At 40.3% G+C, this 16,732-nt stretch overlaps 1 long non-coding RNA gene across 3 annotated transcripts in view; it reads left to right on the top strand.

The window, feature by feature from the left end:
* Nucleotides 1-16,732, top strand: part of LOC138764202 (uncharacterized) — a 66,329-nt gene that overhangs the window by 3,470 nt on the left and 46,127 nt on the right. For all 3 annotated transcript variants that reach the window (XR_011358064.1, XR_011358065.1, XR_011358063.1), the window contains exon 3: nt 11,990-12,202. This is a non-coding gene — a long non-coding RNA (uncharacterized lncRNA). The remainder of the gene's footprint in view (nt 1-11,989; nt 12,203-16,732) is intronic.

The raw sequence follows: 16,732 nt of genomic DNA, 5'->3' as shown, positions 1-16,732 counted from the left end.
ATCGCCTCAAACCGTGCATCTTGGCGCCTCACAGTTTGGCGGGCAGCAACCTCCTTTGAAGAAGACCGCAGAGCCCACCTCACTGACAAAAGGCAAAGGAGGAAAAACCCAACCCCAACCAATCAATTTTCCCCTGCAGCCGCTGCAACCGTGTCTGCCTGTCCCGCATCGGACTTGTCAGCCACAAACGAGCCTGCAGCTGACGTGGACTTTTACCCCCTCCTTAAATCTTCGTCCGCGAAGCCAAGCCAAAGAAGAAAAAGAGACTGACCATTGTAATGTTACTCATAGATTTACCTCGGTTGATTAAACATGGTGTAACTGAAATTTAAGCAAGGGAGTGCTGAAAGTTTCAGACACAGTGGGGAAAATTAATACTTTTTCACAGAAAGCAAGGCGTGCTTGATTTGAAAGGAATCAGTTAACTTTAATAGCCTATCTCATAATCATTAAGAGAACACTTGGGCCATGTACTGTATTCACTGAGAGTTGTGGAGGAATGTAGGAGATGGCCTTGTTTGTCCCTTTCTTGATCTTTTCTCCTGTTCTTCTTTTGCACCCAGATTTTTAATTTGCACTGCTTTTTGAATTAGTTTTAAAGGGTTTTATTGTATTCATTTAAAATAAATTAAAAAGCAGCAGATATAGAAATGCCTACCTTAATATTTGAGCACGTCAATAAACAACGAACGTCAATAGTTGAACTATTCAGAAGTATCATATTTATTTTGATAGAAAATGAATTTTTGATGGCACAGGGGTTTTCTGGTTGAAAACAGTGGGCTTAGGATTGTTTGGCTTGTAATTCCTTATATTTGTCTCTATGTGGCTCACATCAAAATAGTTGGGGCACACCTGATATAGGACATGAATATTTTAAAAAGTTGTTTGGCTCAACATGAGTAATTGTTAGTTTATTTTAAATTCTCAAATTGAGAGAATTGCAGCCATTTATAAGCTCTCCTTTCCTCTATTAATTAACAGAGTCAAATGGAAATTTATAAGTTCATTCCTGACCAAGATTCAGCAGCTTTCAATCTTCCAGGAATAATTCCCAGTTTGATGCATCTTGTACTTATAAAATATAAACCTTGAACAGGCAATTGGCCAGAATGTGTGGACCATATCAGAGAATAGAATAGGATGGAGGCCTGTTTCAGGCAGAAAAGGTTATTATTTTTAAATAAATTCATGAATATAAGCAATTGCATTGTCCGTCCAACTAATGTCAGTGTTTGTGTGTTGAAAATGTTTGCTGATTATAATTTGTGAATTTTCACACATTCTTTACTGCAATGCAAGAAAATAAGATTGTTAACTGTGGGGAAGTAAGTATAATTATTGGAAATGTTGATAACTCAAGGAATATAAAATTAAACCTATAATTGCAGCATAAATTGAGAGACCTTTACCTCAATGACGTTTAGGAACATTTCAGTTTACAATTTGGTTGTATCCGTGGGATTGAAATGTGAAGGGTGGCTATTCATTCTCTTGCCAGAATAGTCCACTGAGTCGGGATTAAAGTGCATTTCAGAAATAGAAAATTCAAACTATTACATTGTGATTGAATCTCTCATGCAGAAGCCCACTTCAACAATATTACTACATACTGGTCAATACAACAGAAGCCGTATTTATTTGTATAACCTCGGTGTGGATGCAAATACATCTAGCTCATATAGCCATATACAGCACAGAACAGGCCAGTTTGGCCCTACTAGTCCATGCCGGAACAAATCCCCACCCTCCTCGTCCCGCTGGAAAAGGTTACATCAGCGACATGGGTATGGCTGTGGTCTTCCCCAGCCCATGAACTAACATCCATTCTCATTCCACATTTATGATGTCCTGCCTCTCGATTTTGTGGGAATAATTTTGATGTACAGTATTTTTATTTTTAGACACAGGAAGGTGATGGGAACCTTTTGATTGATTAACTAGTAGATGCATTTATGCCATAACAAAATGAATGTTTTTATTTAAAAAAAACAGCTTCCAGCTGCAGTGCTGTGGGCTGTAATTGTGTGAGTGCCATAGTAAGCCTTTTAGTTTTCTTAATTTTAACAGAGAAAACTCCGAGAGAATACCTTTGTGCATTTAAATGCAGAAATAGTGTTATTGCTATCATTGGAGCTGTCTAATTGACAGTTAAGTGAAGGAAATTGATGAGAACTTCCCCTTGCTGTAGCAAATTAATACTTTGAACAGGTTTTTAATCGCGTCAAGAAAATTAACGCCGAACACTGTTTCCAGCCCTGAACGATTCGTGTTTTCTCTTGTATGTCCATCCTTTCTAAAATAAATGTTGCATTTTTGTTTGTTTACATTTCCACTTCCATCTTAATATCAGATATTTGAAATGTTTTCGGTTTCTGCAAAATATTTGTGACGTTGAGAAAAATTAATGCTCTTTACTTGGTGGCCTGCTTAACCTGCTGGGAGACAGGAATGCAACTGGACTTGGGGAACTGTGTCGTAGACAACAGCAGGCTCTTATTTGAGGCAGCTGCTCAGACATTAACCGCAAAATCCACCCAGAAAGAGCAACTTTTCTACAAGAAGGCACAGTAATTAATGCACTTAATAGTCCGTTGCGTGAATATCACCACTGCCTGGTATTGGCATTTGCTTCCTTTGGAGTTTGGTCCTGTAGAATATTGTGCATCTTTGAAGGATGGTAAATGAAAGGTTATCCACTTAAATGTTAAAAGGAAATATTATAATCCTGATTAGAATTTTGGGCAAATGTTAAGCAGCAAGCATAAACTAATGCTCAGTACTTGTTGGTCTAATTGAACTTTCATTACTAATCAACAGCGCCACACTTTTTTGAGTGAATATATAGTTTCCTAGTTGGAATTCTTCCATTCTCAAATTACAAAATGATGTTGAATATGAAAGCGACCCTTCAAGTGGGAGTAAAAAAAATACAGGATCTATTTGATTTCTGCATGTCAGTGCAGTCTCCAAGTCACCCTCTCTTACTTCCGCATATCACAGCTCGAAAAACTTCACCTGCACCAGAATATTTTGGTCAGTCTTTTTTTTTGGCTATGCCCCCCACCCCTCCAGAATTTTGTTCAAATTTTATGGAACCCCTTCCCCGTGGAAACAGTCAAATTTTGGGGGGTTTTTTTCCTGCACTTCTCTCCTACTGACTAATGCATGTCTTTTTTTGGGGGGGGGGGGAAAACTAAAAAAAAAAATTTATGCTACGTGAAAAGAAAACAAAGCTTTTACCTCATTGCGGTCGGGGCCCCCTTTGAGAATGGGTGGTTTAGATCATGGAAACTGAATGAAAGTGTGAGGTTCAAGTCATTTTCTGCATTACTGGTAGCCTTTCACCAGAAGCCATCAATATCCATAGATATTCCATTTAATATCTTAATCACAGACTTCTGCGGTTGTTGCTCCAGTGTCTGCCATTGGTGAAGCAAATTGAGTGAGGATTCGTGCATCATTTCAAGTTGCTCATAACACTTCCATTCCTAATTCATAGTTTAAGTGATTGGCACACTCTGGGAAGACATAAACAGACACTTGCTTTTGATATATGAATCTTTCCATATGTTTTTCCATTTCCTCCTGTCCGACATGTAGTCGTCACTTTAAATGCCATAGATTTTAAAACTCTGAATAACTATCCAGTCCAATGTCACTGAAGTCATGAACTGGATTTTCACTCCAAGCTAAACGAGGACTTGGGAAGTGGATTTCTGCCAACCAACCAATCAGAAGAAAATTCAACTAAATACTTGCAAAGATCTCTGCACAATCTCCCCACCTGAGCTTTGAGAACAATGTTTTTCTACATTAGTAGTACATTGAAGCAATTAGGTCGTTTTATAAACTGATTTACTTTTACACATAATTCTTCCTGGTAGATTGCAAAACATTTCTAGTTGACATTGCACATTATGTCTTTTTCAGGGTCATTATTAAGACAAAGAAGCCAGTGACTTGTTAAATTCCTCTCTCCATTCAAACGTGACACCATGTATTTTTTATTTAACCTTTGACACCATTTTCCTTTCAAGTATTTATTGAACTCTTAGCTCCTCTTGAAGTATTCCTGCGTTCTTCAGGACTCTCCCCCTCTGCCACTGAGTGGGCTTAGGTTTTGAATAGCTGCATCTAACTTCAGAATGCTTCACAAAATTCCTTTAATGTAATTCCATCACACCACACCTTTTAGAGCAGTGGCAAGGAAAGAAGCCACTATGATTTTGTTCTTTTGCAATTTGAATGCTCTCTCCCCATATAAATATGTAAATGTGTTTATTAATTGCAATATATAACAGTATTATTCAACTAGCCCATTGGTTTTGCACATTGTTACAAATACTCAGTTCCGTTAGAATTGTTGCAACTGAAATGCAAAGTTATGGATCCAAATGCTCTCTGCGCATAACTCAGTTGTGTTGATAGAATTGTGTGCATAGTCGACGTCGGTCACACAATGTGCAGCTGCTGTCTGGTGGATGCCACTTCAAATTATGCCCCTGTCATCTGCTCATGTTAAAGATTCTATCACTCTTTTCCAAGAACAAAATGTGTCCTTACTAATATTCTTATCTCAACCAATGTCATGAAAAATATATTCACTGGGTCACTGTGTATCATAGGGACTTGATGTGGGCAAAGTTGATGCTACATTTGTCAATATCACAAGAAAATTAAACTTTATGCAAAAGCGTTTTTGGAACGACTGAGAGGCACAAGAGGATAGAACATAAATAGAACCACGTCTTTCTCCACACCTTTTTCATCATGGAAATCATTGCTGCGTTTATTCCCGGGGGAGGGAAATTCATGATGTCAATTTTCAAGCTCCATTTACCTTGGAATATTCAGTTTCTGCAGTAAGCAGATGCCTGAGCCTTTACCAGGATTGGGGTAAGAACAATTGAGGTGGAGGCATATTGATTCCATTACCTTTTTATCTTTTTATTCATCTAAAAGAAGGGGCATTGAAAGGGTTTAGCACTGGCTTGTGGGTTCTTGTGCTAAAAGATGAGAAATATGAAAGAATCAATTGTTGGCATGTAAAGGCCAAACTAACATGTATCCTCCTGCTTTCTAATAAACCAGCCATCTGGTTTATGGGCTACTCTTTCCTGAGATTCCCATTTCTAGATGCAAGATCCTGTTTGTGGATCTTGTGACTAGATCATCAATTACAGGGATAGTCAATTCAGACAATGCATTTTATCTAATATGTCAAGTCAAATTTATTGTCATTTGATTGCACAAGTACAACCCAATGAAACTGCATTCTCCAGACCTCTATGTAAAGCATGCAAACACAACCAGACATATCACACATTCAGACAAACAATACATATGCAGGACGAGTATTCATAGATACAAATAAATGCATAAATATTGTTTCATGGATGTGAGAGTCTGGGCTGTTTAGTGCGAGCAGTTCCTCTGGTCATTCAGCGTTCTCACTGCATGTGGGAAGAAGTTATTCCTCAGCCTGGTGCTGCAGGCTCCTAGAACCATAGAGCTCTACAGTACAGAAGCAGGCTACTTTGGCCTTCTAGTCTGTGCTGAACCATTTTTTGTTGTCTAGTCCCACTGACCTGCACGTAGTCCCATCCATGTACCCGTCCAAATTCTTCAGAAATGTTAAAATCGAGCCCGCATTCACCACCTCAGCTGGCAACTCATTCCACACGCCCACCACTCTGTGTGAAGAAGTTCCCCCTCTCATGTTCCCCCTAAACTTTTCCCCTTGCATTCTCTTTTTAAAATATTTTTGTTGAGTTTAACATATAAATCTTACATACAAAGTCCACTAATATAACAAATAACAGGTTGCAGCTGGCTGCTACAAGCTATGGCGCAGCAGAGCCTATAGTGCAGGAGAGGTTATAGCTGTATGCAGAGGTTAGCTCAGAGAGAACACGCTGTTCCCAGAAAGAACGACACGAATCCCAGTTGAGTGGAGTTAACACTGAGCTTTATTGGGCTCACAGCCCTGCTTTTATTCTCAAGCTGAGGGGCGTGGTCAAAACCCTCTCAGCACCGATTGGTGTGCTTGTGATCCGCTTTCCCTGATAGGCCAGTTAAGCTCTTTTGGTTGTGGCCAATTGGAGGGCAGCGCTGCAGGCCTCGTGCAGCCTGCTGGATCGTCGCGTTCGTCTTTCATTTTGTGAGGCCCTGTGGGGGAGTTGCGAAGGGCTGCCATAAGGTCATATTATAAACATATCACAAATTAATATAAATGTAATTTGAAAAACCTATCCATATTTGTTTATGTAACAATATTTCTTAAGAATAATTCTGGATAGAAATCAAGTAAACTGCATTAGACAATCGCTTGGCCTAAGCAAAGTATGCATTTTGTCTAATTTAATGATATGATCTATGACAAACATAATTCAACCCATATTAAACAAGTTAATCTGGGGGAAAAAAAAACTAAAACTAAATCTAATCTAACACCTCCCTCTAATCAAGGCTAGATTATAGAAAAGCATTTAAAAATATGGATCAAATAGCGATCTTCAGAAACCAGACATAGAATCACTGGAGCATCAAAACTTCTTAAATCTTCCAATCATCCAAGTATTCTATGAATACTTTCTATTTTTAATGTTGCATCTAATTTTTTCCAAACTTAAAAAGGACATTACGTCATGTAACCACGTGTATGTCTCTTCACCATTTCACCCTTAACCCATGTCCTCTGGTTTGCATCTCACCTACCCTCAGTGGACAAAGCCTACCTACATTTACTCTGTCTATCTCCCTCATAATTTTAAATACCTCTATCAAATCTCCCCTCATTCTTCTGTGCTCAAGGGAATAAAGTCCCAACCTGTTTAACCTTTCCCTGTAACTCAGTTCCTGAAGTCTGGGCAACATTCTAATAAATCTTCCCTTCATTCTTTCTGTCTTATTGATATCTTTCCTTTAGTTAGGTGACCAAAACTGGACACGATACTCCAAATTTAGCTTCACGAATGTCTTCTATATTACTTTAACATCCCAGCTTCTATCCTCAACACTGCTTTATGAAGGCCAATGCGCCAAAAGGTCTCTTTACAATCCTATCCACCTGTGATGCCACCTTCAGGGAATTATGTATCTGTATTCCCAGGTACCTCTGTTCTACCTCTGTGCCCTACCATTCACTGTGTACATTCTTTCTTGGTTTGTCCTTCCAAAATGCACACTTATCTGCAATAAATTCCATCTGCCATTTTTCACCCCATTAATCAACTGGTCAGATCCCTCTGCAAGCTTTGAAAAACCTTCTACACTGTCTACATCACCTCCAATCTTGGTGACATCTGCAAACTTGCTGATCCAATTTACCACATTATCATCCAGATAACTGATCTAAATAAAAAATAATAATGGTCCCAGCACCGATCCCTGAGGCACACCATGAGTCACAGTCCTCCAGTCTGAGAAGCCATCACCACCACTCCTCTCTGACTTCTCCCATCCAGCCATTGTTGAATCTAGTTCACTACTTCACCATGAATACCTAGTGTCTGAACCTTTCTGACTAACCTCCCATGCGGGACCTTGTCAAAGGCCTTACTAAATTCCACATAGACAACATCCACAGCCTTTTCTTCATCAACTTTCCTGGTAACCTCCTCAATAAACTGTATAAGATTGGGTAAATATGGCCTATCATGCACAAAGCCATGTTGACCATCCCTAATCAGTTTCTGGCTATCCAAATAATTGTATATCCGAGCTCTTAGAACACCTTCCAATAATTAACTTTCTACTAACGTCAGGATCACCTGCCGATAATTTCCAGGATTGTTTTTGGAGTCTTTTTTAAAAAACGGAACAACACCTGTGGTTAAGGACATTTTAAAATTTCTGCCAGAGCCCCTGCAATTTCTACACTGCCCTCTCTCAGGGTCATAGGGAACCTTTTGTCAGGCCCTGGGGATTTATTTACTGTAAGACAGCAAGCACTTCCTCCTCTTTAATCTGTATACGTTCCATGACCTCATTACCTGTTTTCCTTACTTCCCATGACTCTGTGACTGTTTCCTGAGTGAATACTGATGAAAAAAAAAACATTTAAGATCTCCCCCATCTCTTTTGGTTCCATACAAAGCTGACCACTCTGGTCTTCAAGGGGACCAATTTTGTCCCTTTTGCTCCAATATACTTGTGGAAACCCTTGGGATTTTCCTTCACATTATCTGCCAAAGCAACCTCATGTCTTTTTTTGCCTTCCTTATTTCTTGATGTTTTCTTGCACTTTTTTAATAGTCCTCAAGTACTTCATTTGCTCCATGTTGCCTAGACACCTACACCTCTCTCTTCTTCTGAACCTGATCCCAAAGATCCCTCAAAAACCCAGGTTCCCTTATGCCTGCTAATCTTGCCTTTAATTGTGCAGTAAAATCCAAACTCTGTACTCTCAAACTTTCACCTTTTGAAGGTCCTCCACTTACCTCGCACATCCTTGTCAACTCCTGTATCTCTTTCTCGAAGGAAGCAGCTGAAAGATGCTGTGTGCCGGGTGGAAGGGGTCCTCAATGATTTTGTATGCCCTCTTCAGACAACGATCCCGGTAGATCACGTCAATTGGGGAGGGAGGGGAGGAGACTCCAGTGATCCTCTCTGCCACTCTTATGGTCCTGTGGATTGACCTCTGATCTATTTGCAGAAACCGTATATGTGGGCATTATGAAAAGGAGAATTCATTGTGTGTATAAATGCATATATTTCTTTATGAAATAGGAATTTGGATAAGTATATTTTTGTCAGCTGCAACTCTGAAGCCTTTAAGTATTGCACATGATCATCTCAAAAGCATGTTCTCCCTTCCACTATCTGCAAGACACACACCATAATTTCAGAACAGGGTGTACATTAATTTGGGAGAGGTACTTCTCTTTCAATGGAACAATTCTGAACACTGAATAAACCAGTTACTGAAATAATCTTACTCTTTTTAATCAACTGCGGGTATAATCAACGTAATGTGTTGTTGTTTTTGGAGAACTGGAAAAGATATCTGCACCCTTTAGATAAAAAGAGCCTGAAGCCAGGTTTGCATATATCTTGGGTGAGATGGGAGTCGGACTAAGACACAGCAATTGACAAACAACTGGTCAGATCTGTCAGGGAAGTACGTTGGCTCTGTCAATGCCAGGTATAGATTGATCCATTATCATTTTCTCCATCGACTGTACCTCACCCCACAGAAATTACACCAATATAAATCTGAATACATCAGATATGTGTTTTAGGTGTTGTGTAGAGGTTGGTTCCTTTTTACATTCTACCTGGCTTTGGATGAAAGTGAGGCCCTTCTGGTATGCCCTCTGTGACTCACTAACCAATATCTTTCCCAGTAGATCCAGAGCTTTGTCTTCTGGGAACTTTACCATGGTTGGTAGATCACTAACTAATTCTCAAATTAAATTTATAGAAAGTTGCCTTATGTGTGCCCAGGAAGTGCATAGGAGTAACAAGGAAGTTTGACTCCCATCTACTCCTGGATATGTGGTCTTCGGAGATGAATAGTTGAATCCCATTTGAAAAAGTCACATACAATCTCAAGAGGGGATATAAAAATCTGGCAGCCTTATTTAGAGCATATAGGTACCTTAATGGAACCAATATAGGGCTACGATCGCTACTGGCTAGCCAGTAGACCTCTATGTAAAGATTTTAACACTGTGGTATTATCATGTCTCCATATGTTTTACTGTACGCACTGACAATGGGAAGTTTTTTTTGTGTTTTTTCTTCGTTCTTTCTCTATTTAATAAGACTTGTATAGCGGGGAGGAGTCCTCTTGATTATATTATATTTGGCATGATTATTGATTGTTAAATATATTTAAAATGATAAATAAAATACAGAAAAATTGCACTTCTCAGAGGTAAATGAAAGGATTGATCGAATGAGCCACTCTCCATTTATTCTGGAAGCATCAATTAACTCACAAATAAAAAGTTGTTCAATTTTCCCAAAAGGCATAACCTGGCTAAACAAATTCAATACTTTTTCAGGTCTATTCTTTTAAAAGGTAGGCAAGATTTTGAGAAATAACAAGGCACAAGACAAGGCTTGAACACATCTTTGTTAGCCCGAGGCAAGCAGTCTTTTAATATTATGAAGCCAAACCTTGCAAATTAACATTGAAATCTACAGAATTCTATGGGCCCTAAGGCCCACAGTGTTGTGCTGACCTAAGGAGCGGCACAGTTGGAGTAGCAGTTAGCGCAACGTCTTTGCAGCGCCAGTGATAGGGACTGGGGTTCAAATCCCGTGCTGTCTGTAAGGAGCTTGTACGTTCTCCCTGTGGCTGTGAGGGTTTTCCCCGGGGGGCTCTGGCTTCCTCCCACCATTCAAAATGTATGGGGAGTTTAGGTTAATTGGGTGTAAATTGGGCGGCATGGACTCATGGGCCGAAATGGCCTTTTACCTTGGTGTATGTCTAAATTTTAAAAAAATTAAAACCAATCACCTACTCCAACACCTGCCTTGAATTTCCCGACTGCATAACTCTCCATTTTTGTCAGTTCTATCTATTAGAACCCATCTAATATTCTCTTAAAAGATCCTATTGTCTGCCTCCACCACCATTGCTGCCAGCACATTCCATACACCCACCCCTCTCTATGTGTAAAAAGAAACTTGCATCTCCCAATCACCATAAATCAATGCTCCTTCACGTTATCCAGTTGTAATTGTCAACAAGCAATAGCTTTTAATTTCTTCCAACATTTGATGTTCAATGATTATTTTACTTTCTTTTTTTACTAATGGACCTCACTCAGGACAAAGAGACCATGGTTTTTAGAATTTAATGACAGAAAGGATTGTCTTTTTGAATGCCATTATTAATTTTATTTGCTTTAGCACATTGAACAGAACATCACAGGACTGGCCCTTTGGGCCACATTCTATGCCAAACATGATGTCAAAATGAATCTTAAACTCTGCTGCTTAGAAATGTAGATTTCCCTCCATTCTTTTCATATTCATATAACTATAGAACATAGAACTCTACAGTGCAATCCGGGCTCACAGTGTTGAGCAAACTTAGTAGCCTGTTCTAACAAGTGCCGAGAATTTACTACTGCATTACTCTCCGTTTTTCTCAGTTCCATGTATCCATCTAATCATCTCTTAAAAGATCCTTTTGTATCAGCTTCCACTACCGATACTGTGTACCCATCACTTACCTCTTATATCTTCCCTGTACTTAAGTCCTATGCACCTTAAATCTATAACCCTTCATGTTAGCCTCTGGAAAAAAGCGTCTCATAATCTTACACACCTCTATGAGGCCTCATCCTCTGTCACTCCAAGAAAAGACTGGAATTGATGCCGGTGTGGTGATACACCACTAGCCTACTGCAGGGGGTGACCTGTGTACAGGAAGAGCACTTGAGGACGAGGAAGCACCTGGCCGGCAGTCAATCAGCCGACCTGAATGGACCAAGCCCCACCCGGTCGGCTGCCAATCACCCTCTACAGCCTCACAGCCAGCTCTGTGGAAGTTTGTGTGGAATAAAGCCAGTTGAACAGACTTTATGTTTTGTGTCTGCTTTTCTGCTCAATAACACATCACAGCTGGAAGTCAAAATCAAAACAGAAAATGCTGGAACTGTTCAGCAGGTTGGGTAGCAACAGTCAACCGATCAACTCTTCTGATGAAGAGTTATTGGCCTATAAAGTTGGCTCCATTCCTCTTTGTGCAGATAATGCCTAGCCTGAGTGTAGCTAGAACTTTTTTTTTGCAGCATGGTAGGTGTAGTGTTTAGCGCCACACCTTTACAGCGACAGTGACCAGGACCGGTGTTCAAATCCCATGCTGTCTGTGAGGAGTTTGTACATTCTCCCCGTGTCTGCATGGGTTTTCCCTGGGGGATCCAGTTTCCTCCCACTGTTTGAAATGTAGGTTAATTGGGTGGCATGGACTCTTGGGACGAATTGGCCTGTTTATCTAAATTTAATTTAATTGTTGTGATTTGTTCAGTCTCCGTCCGCGAAGCCAAGCCAAAGAAAGAAAAAAAGAAAACTTCCAAAAGACATCCAACAAAATGTCCACCAAGATGGTAACTTTAATTCCCAACCTACACATGAACATTACGAAAAGGATGTAACTGATACTTGGGTGAGGAAGGGGCACATTGCATCAAAGATGTAATAAATGATGAAATCTGATTCCTGAGCACAGAATTGGAGCAAGGTGAGTTGCAAGCAATTGAGGTGTGAAAGGCGTAGTGCATGAGAGTGTATAAATCTTTATTGTCTTCAAAATATTTTCAGCTGCAGTATTACAGATTTTGTGACAAAAAATTATTTTAGGGTTCATAATCCAATGAAATAATGGGCAGATTATAGACCTCCTTCTATACTATTCCTGTCTATGATGTAAGTGACACAACATAGTAAGGAACAAAATCATTTTTTGAAAAATCACTATTGATAATTGTTTCTAATTATTGAACATAATTCAGAAATAATTCTTCAAAATGACTGGCATCTCAAGAAGGAAGTATTGCAGATTCTTAACACTGGAATGTTGTGACAATATGAAGCCAACCTTTGAGAATAATGCCGTCAAAATTTGGGTGGACGTCTAGTTCATCCAATTGGTCTACTAAAGATCATGCAAGGGGTGGGGACACCTTGGGTACTGGAGTATTTGTTCTTGATGAATTTTGTACACTTCTTCAAAGAGCATTTGAAATATTGCTTCATTTTCTCCATTCCTGGAAAGGTACTCCTTGCAAATTGCCAACCACTCTTGTGATTATAAATACAACTTTGGAATATGATGCTATGCAAACACACATTTCAGGATCTTAAAAGGCGTATATTCGGAAGGAATTATATTTTGGAGATGACAAAGGTGTGCGTAAATCAAAGCCAAACCCAGTTCTTTTTTTTTAAAATGAAGGACTTGGTGCTTAGAAAGCAACCATTCTTGTGCATGTAGGGAAGAAAAATCAATTAATAGGCTGCAACAGGTGCCAGAGTATCTCGAAACAAAGTGCAGACCATAGTCGTTTCACCCTGCAGGTATTCTTAATGACGATGAAATGGTTACTTGTTCTACAGCAAGAAGGGTGAGATTAAAAAGGGAAAATAGTCATGTGTCAAAGAAGGCCGCGAAAACGTCATTTAATTTGTCTCAATCCAGTGATTGAGGGCTTTGTGCGAGTTTCGAGAGCAACCTTTCATCCCTAAGAAAGGGATTTAAAAATAAATTGATGGGACGAAAGGCCCTCTCGTGGGAATGTGCCTCCAAGGACGGGGACAGATGGCTTAAAAGAGTGGTTATTCCACATCCTTAAATTAAAGGTGCTGGATCTCCCTCACAATACTCATTCGTATACGTCTGCTATTAAAAGAATTTCTTGAAGAGAACAGCAGCATTCATGTGTTGCAGCCTACTGGTGATAATAATGATCTGAGTATATTAAAAGAATTTATAGGCGCTTATCCTTTTTTTTGGTAAAGAAACGTAGTGGCAGTAGATCATTCTGCCACTTGAGTTGGTTCCAACATTTAATTAGATCCTAACCAATCTAACAACGTTCGCCTAGCGCGGGTGAATACACTTCTGTAACAAAAATCTATAAATCGCAGTTTGAAAATTTCAATCCATCTTTTTCAGGACGTTGCAGGTTTACGGCAGTCACCTTTCCTCATCATATTTTAATTATTCAATCTCATGTTTGTCATCATCTTGCTTCTTCATGATCTAATCCAGAATATTTTATTCAAATGACTCACTCCTGGCATTCCAAGGCCTCTGCATCATTTCAAAATTCAGGTCGGCGGAGTGATGGATGTACTTTGCATGCCTGGATGAATGAATTGCCAGCAATTTTCAAACTAAAAATCGACGGTAACCAGGTCAAAGCAGCTACTTGGCATGTTATCAACTTCCCTAAATGCTCATTCACTTCAGTGGCTGCAATGATTTCAGATTTATTGTCAGAGTACATACATGACATCACATACTGTACAACCCTGAGATTCTTATTCCTGCGGAAGAGGCAAAATGACCACTTATTAGTAGTACAAAAAAAACTGTACTCGACGTACACATCTAAACAAATAAAGAAATGTAAAAAAGAAAGTTCACCGCAGAGAGAAAAAATTAGTCCTTAAATGAGTCCCTGATTGAGTTTGTTGTCGAGGAGTCTGATGGTGGAGGGGGAGCACCTGGTGGTGCGAGTCTTGTGGGACCTAGACCTCTTTCCTGATGGCAGCAGTGAGAACAGAGCGTGTGCTGGGTAGTGTGGGTCCTTGATGATTGCTGCTGCTCTCCGACATCAGCATTCCCACTAGATAGTTCTTGATAGTTGAAGGGTTTTGCCTATGATACCCTGGGTGGTGTTCACTACTTTTTGCAGAGCTTTTTAAGCTTAGGGGTACTGGTGTCCCCAATACCTGACCATGATGCAGCTGGTCGTCACACATCTGTAGAAATTCACCAGGGTTTCTGCTGTCTTACCAAACCTCCGCAAACTCCTGAGGAATATGTGGTGGAAGGTTCTCGTTGGTTTCAAAGAGAGATTTGTTGCTCGTTGAACACACACAAACTGATTTCCTCCAAGCAGCCACTTCAGGGTCTTGCTGAAGAAACTTGCCCCATCACGGATTTTCCAAATGCTAACCTCTTCTTCCAGTTCACCACAGAGTTCCTCTTGTTTCCCTTATTTCAGGCTTTTGTGCTTTCTTCATGATGCCATTAGTGTGTTGCTCTGAGATTGTAACTCCCAAGAGTTAAATTTGCTCACCCTCTTTGCCTCTGATTTCCCCCAACCATCACTGGATTGTCCACCTCTGGTTTGTAAATAGTTACAAAATGCACTGCACTTATTTGCCCAGACTACTTTTATCAGCACCTTGCAATTCTGTTACCTCCAATTCCAATCATGACAAGGGCTTCAGGGGCAAGGGAACGCCTCCATTTGCAGGTTTCCCTCCAGGTCGCCCACTCTGACTTGGAACTCCACCACAGGGACTCAGTCAAAGCCTTGGAACTCCCACCCCAACACCATTGAGGAAGTGCCTTTGCCAGAAGGACAGCAGCAGTTTCAGAAGGCAGTTCGGCACCGTCAGACGGCCTAGTTTTGTCAATGATACCTAGATCCTGAAAGTGAAATACATTAATTCAATAAAATGTTATCAGGTTTCACTGAAAATCTGCAGATTCTATCTAGGTTGGAGTGTAATACACGAAAGTGTTGGAGACACACTGCTGTGTTTCTCCAGCACTTTGGTGTATGAACAGAAGCTGGTACGTTTTCAATCGGATTGCTTAAACAAGCCAACATACCTTTCCTTTTCCATGTCTCAGAGGGGGAGCTTGAATCTGTAGCTGCTCCAGGTCAGTACTTATGGATTTTTTCCCCCCAATCAAATCAAACTGAATATCAAATACTAGATTTCATCATTGAATATTCTTATTCAATATAAGGGATGTTCAATTCAAATTAACTAATCAAAAACATGAAAATTGACTGAGTTGCACAGATTTTGCTGTCAGAATTTTTCAGTCAGAACACTTAAAATCCAGTGAATGTTGTATATTTTCCAGAGGGGAGCCATTTATTGCCATTTCCATGGACGTCAGGGGCATCAGCTTGCTCTTCCTTCATTACCTAATCTGTGCGTGTGGAGAAATCCATTCCTGCCCTCCTTCAAGGTGAAAGCATTTGTTATTGCAAAGCAGAAATGGTAGATAGTGGTATACTCCTCCATCACCCAAGGGAGCCCAGGCTGGCTACAACACCCAATTTGCACCCTTCCTAAACTTGGCTCATTCAGTAAAAATCCAAAGTTGAATCTTGGAGTTTGTTTGGTTCACTTGTCAGCAAGGAAAAAAAATCTATTGTCATTGTTTAGCTGCTATTCACTACAAATCTGTGATGCACTAAAACCATGAAATGTAAATTATTAATGTTTAGCCAAAACCAAGCCATGTTAAAGAATTTTTAGAAAAGCAAGGGGGAATAAGAGAAGTATACATTAAAACTAGAACAATAATTATTCATCAGACCATACAAGCCTTAATAAAGGGAGGCACGATGTGGCGTAGATAAAAGCTCACACTTGACTGGAGGGAGAACAAGCGCTTTAATTAGCTTACAACACAGGTAAGGTTCACAAACAGGCTTCAGAGGGGTCTGGGTTTAGGTGGAAAACCAGGTTTATATCCGGGTCCCTGGGGGGAGGAGCCAGGAGGTGGGACCAGTCATCAGTACAATACACTTCTAGTGAGTCCCAGTTCACTATATTCACCCCTTCCTTCAGAATTAAGGGTCTGTGGATGAAAAGAACAAGGATCAGAAGCCAGTAATAGACACAGAAGAGAAATATTTACAAAACTATTTACAGATTAAAGTGGTCTGGGGGAGTCTGGAGATCCTGGTGGAACACCTTAGCACTGGGGAGCCTTGGGCTCCTTGAGTCTCCTGGTCCTCCTGTGATGGAAGGGTAGTAGGCTGGGGCTCCGGTTGAATGATGGGGGGGGGGGGGTCACTCTTCTCCTGAACCGGATCCCCTGAGGCCCTGAGCAGGGGTGGGGAAAAAGAGCTAGGTAGCTTGTGGCGCACTTGAAGCAGCGGATCCCCTGTTCCGGCAGGTGCCAGGTCCCTGATGGAGACAATGTCCTCCCTCCCATCCAGGTTCTCCATGAAGATGTATGTGGGGTTGGCATGGAGTAATTTCACCCTTTCCACTTCTCCTCACATGCTTC

The sequence above is a fragment of the Narcine bancroftii genome, chromosome 5 (assembly GCF_036971445.1).
Source record: "Narcine bancroftii isolate sNarBan1 chromosome 5, sNarBan1.hap1, whole genome shotgun sequence".
In the NCBI taxonomy this organism is placed as follows: domain Eukaryota; kingdom Metazoa; phylum Chordata; class Chondrichthyes; order Torpediniformes; family Narcinidae; genus Narcine; species Narcine bancroftii.
Note: the sequence above shows the minus strand (reverse complement) of the source record. Positions and strands in the feature narration are given on the sequence as shown.